General features: G+C 42.1%; 1 long non-coding RNA gene across 9 annotated transcripts in view; it reads left to right on the top strand.

Annotated features, from left to right (window-relative positions):
* The window catches only part of LOC111243396 (uncharacterized), a 14,950-nt gene extending 11,388 nt beyond the window's left edge, over positions 1 to 3,562 (top strand). For 2 of the 9 annotated variants that reach the window (XR_015318311.1, XR_015318309.1), the window contains exons 7-9: positions 165 to 346; positions 752 to 858; positions 1,188 to 1,405. This is a non-coding gene — a long non-coding RNA (uncharacterized LOC111243396). Of the gene's footprint in view, positions 1 to 164; positions 347 to 751; positions 859 to 1,187; positions 1,407 to 3,117 lie in introns of those variants that run through there. The other 7 variants (XR_015318310.1, XR_015318308.1, XR_002670457.2 and 4 more) reach the window with 6 other exon arrangements.
* Positions 3,563 to 3,994: the final 432 nt, after the last annotated feature.

A 3,994-nucleotide genomic window follows, 5' to 3' on the forward strand; every position in this document is an offset into this window, starting at 1 on the left:
TAATATATTTACTATATATATAATATATTTACTATATAATACGATAAGGAAACGACACTTTGTGATCTTTTTCTTGCGCCACCCACTTTCATAGAACGTCAACGATGCATAGTTGCAGGTGATCGAGTCTTACCAAATCACAACATATAACTCGTTCATTACAGGTTAGTTCGATACAAGACAAGATAGGCTTTCTTTAACGTAAGCGCATAACCTGAAGGTCCTCTCCTTTTATTGGCACCGTTAATTTCTGCGCTGGTAGACGTATGATCAAACAGCAGCAGCTGCGGTATCCCTTTCGAACCACGAACGCTTGTTGTTGCATAAGCCACAGACCTTCCTAAAGGTAATTCTTTTCTACAATATCACCGCGAATTCTCCACGATGGTCTCCCATTTTCAAGTTTATTGCCATCCAATCTCCGGAAGTAAACAATCATTTTGGGACAACCACAATAACAGCCGGGTGTCTATGGCAGACATGATGAAATGGATGACAAAAACAGTTCGTATATGACGTACAAAAGGCTACCGGTCCGAAGGAATAAATAAAGGCACCACTATTCTATGTCAATGCATTTTGTCGGACAGAAGGGATACTACCTCGGCCATGTTATTTGATATTTTATGACCTAATGACTATTTTACTCACATTGTATTGAAGCTTTTGTCTTCCAATGAGGCAGCATTTTGCCTAAGGAACGCTATGAAATTCAAACTTATCGCTTTGTTGCTATTCCATCCCGATTCAGATTCGTCCAAGCCCACCATCCCATAGAGCGGACAAGAAAGCACAGAAAAACTTGATCGCAGGCAGAATCCACAACCCCTTGGCATCATCAACGAGAGGCTGATTTTGGTAAGTCTCACATGGAATCTTGTTTCTTGTCCGTGTCGGCAGGAGGACTCACGATCCAAAACCAATAAACGAAGCGCGCTCGCTGTTCTGTAACTGATAGCCTCAAGGGTTTCGTTCAGTAAGCCAAATTACAAGATGGACGAAAATTTTTCACCAGGTATCTGGATATGATGAGCTTCGAGTGGCTTGTGTGGCCCTCATGCTTGCCGAACTTCTTCCACCTTAGCCATGCGCGTCATATGCAATAATCGGGTGACGTAATTCCTGATGTCCCTATTAGTATGCGAATTAGCGGTCTCTGTTAGCATTAACGTTCGCATTGTTTTCAGTACCGGTGAGCAATGATAAAAATCGTGAAGTCGTCCTTCGCCGCGAACAGAGCTATATATATATATACTGTAATAAGGAAAAACGAGTCATAGCTATAGTGACTGGCATAATGGCTCTCACATATGTACATACAAATGTAGATTACAGTGAGATTAACGAAAGCATATCAAATAAAATCGTGCATCAACGCTTGCTTCCAACTGCTAACACGTCTTTACAGAGTTTCTTAGATAGGTGTCTGTTTATTAAAGAATAAAAACGCTGAGATGTCATAACATGCTGCCTGTAGCTAACCTTATCCAATATCCTGATGAGTCTTGTTCTGCCTGTCAACTTCTTACGCCCTGCAAGTAGCAAGGTTTACCAGCGACCTGGAAGCTTACCATCAAGTTGCCCTTGCCAGCAACAGTGACAATAGCAATCGAAATGATTACCCTTAGAAAGCCATAAACCAGATCTTCCCGTCTCTTCGAAGCATCGCTATAACCGGCGATGACGATGACCACTGCCACCGTTCATCTTGCATACACATGTGTATCAGTGAGCACATAAACAACGATATTAGTGTTTGACTCACATCGCTATGCGCTGCATACTCAGCTAGTGGAACGAAACCGGCCAGCGGTATTCTCCGACCCTTTCTCTCAATCGGGTCCGACTTTGACCAGTCGTCCTTGCATCATGTTTCCTCCGGCAGCTTAATATTGTCAGACGAGTAGATATAGGCTAAAGGCTCTATGACAAGCTAAGAGAAGCCGAAACACTACATAGGAGCATCTCGTTGATCAGAGACAGATGTTGAGCGCAGTGACATACGCTGTCGGGATAACGAAGACGCATTCGCTCGAATGGCGCCTTGATTGGGTTGGAAAGAGTCGTTCGTGCGACCCGAGTCAGTGGCACAATATGAAACGTGTCGATGTATCACGATTCAGCGTTACAAGGGTAACATACCCCCTACCTGAGTTGTAGCTCTAACTAACATCACCCCGACGCGTGCCGTAGCTGCATTCATTATATACGATATAAAGTGCAGATTGAAAGAACCAATCTGATCGAAAGCGTAACAGGCAGAACAAAAACAAAGCTCTACCGTCATCGAACAATAATCTTAATGAAAGTAATACTTGCCGTACGTACATATGGCAAAATCGCCTCACACTAACCTAATGAATCAACTCTGAACGATGATCCAACGCAATCAGCACTGCAGAGCTATGCTACAAACCATTGTCAGTGTCTAAATGATTAGTGTTTTCGAATCTCTTTAGCACATAAGCGAAAATAGGATTTATAGTAAATGAGATAATGATTTACGATCACCTGGACGGTGCTGTTGCAAACAAACATCAGTAGCAATACGGCGACACTACACTTTCGCTATCAATAAAAAAAGGCTTTCTTAAAAGCAAAATCAGATTACGGCCGGAGGTCGCTTATTACCGAAACGAACAAAACAAGTACGAAGTGACGAAATCGCGCAAAAGCTATGGGACAGATAGGGCAGTGATTGAGCAACTCTTATTACTCAAGGACTATTAGAACAGCTTTTCCCCGTTGGTAGCAAATGCTTCTGACTCGACATACGGCTGGAACAATCAGTAAAGCCAACCATGGTAGGACGAGAGTATACATCTCGAATAGGAATGTGAAGCGACCACTAGAAGTACCAAATTCTCGAAAACAGCACGACCTGTCCTTTTACTGACTGGCGTTTGCCTTCTGTTGTTAGTCGATGAGAAGGCACATATTCGAAATCATCGTAAGTTGAATACAACCGATCGGCAATCGGCGATTTGAACTGTTGCCACCTACCCATGTCACTTGCACCCGCAGCTACCCAAATTCAATAAGAAGGCTAAGTGACCTAATTGTCTGGGCAGAGGTTTACGCTATAACGACTTTTACCGGTTTTCTGACCCCCGATAGGTAGGAACCAGCGTCCATTGTCACTTCAAACGCTCGCTCCCGTTCTAATTCTCGCAACACCTCGGTTTTCGTTCGTTGACCTCTCCTGAAGGCAGCCAACCTTGTAAACTTTACATCGGTGATCGTCGATTTGGCCCGGATCGGCGTCGTGTCCAAGAGTAAATAATTTGCTGTGTCCTACGACGGATTGGTGGTATTTTCCCAAATGCCACTACTGATCCCGATTTACCAACGAAACCGACATAAAAAAAGATCGTACAGATGATATAGTAAATGAACACCGATTTGACGAGACAGCCTTAAAAACTCAACATAGCCGAAGAACATTCTGTTTAGTGGTTATAGTTCAGGTATCATTCACTAATCTGTAATAACCGACCCAATATTTGGACCGGCCTATTTCGAAATAATCCGATATTTAATTTATGACGCAGTGTTTTAGCGATTTCAAAATCTGGAGCAGTATGTTTGCAATTATAGTAGTCTAAAAATATATAAGGATATTTAGTTTTCCGCGTAATATAAAAGAAGTATAACGTCAACGTCAGCAGTATGTAGGACAAAGTACCGAATGTTTAGGTTGCTGATATAGGCATATTATCAGACCTACCCCATGGGTATCCTTAAATAAAAACAACTGGAACTGATTTCAGCTGCTGGAAATTCGCAGGAAAAAATCTGTCGCGATCCGGGTTAAAATTTAAAACTCATATAACAGCTATAATTATGATTCGACCTATTGAAAATACAGCAAAACAGAAATAGAATGACGATATATGGGGATGCTTAAACGTCAAATGTTAGTACAAAAAACGAGGTAGTAGTAGTCAGTGGAGTCGGATCTTGATTTATCAGTTACACATATATAAGTTAACTC

The sequence above is a fragment of the Varroa destructor genome, unplaced genomic scaffold (assembly GCF_002443255.2).
Source record: "Varroa destructor unplaced genomic scaffold, Vdes_3.0 BEIS01000001.1, whole genome shotgun sequence".
Lineage (NCBI taxonomy): Eukaryota > Metazoa > Arthropoda > Arachnida > Mesostigmata > Varroidae > Varroa > Varroa destructor.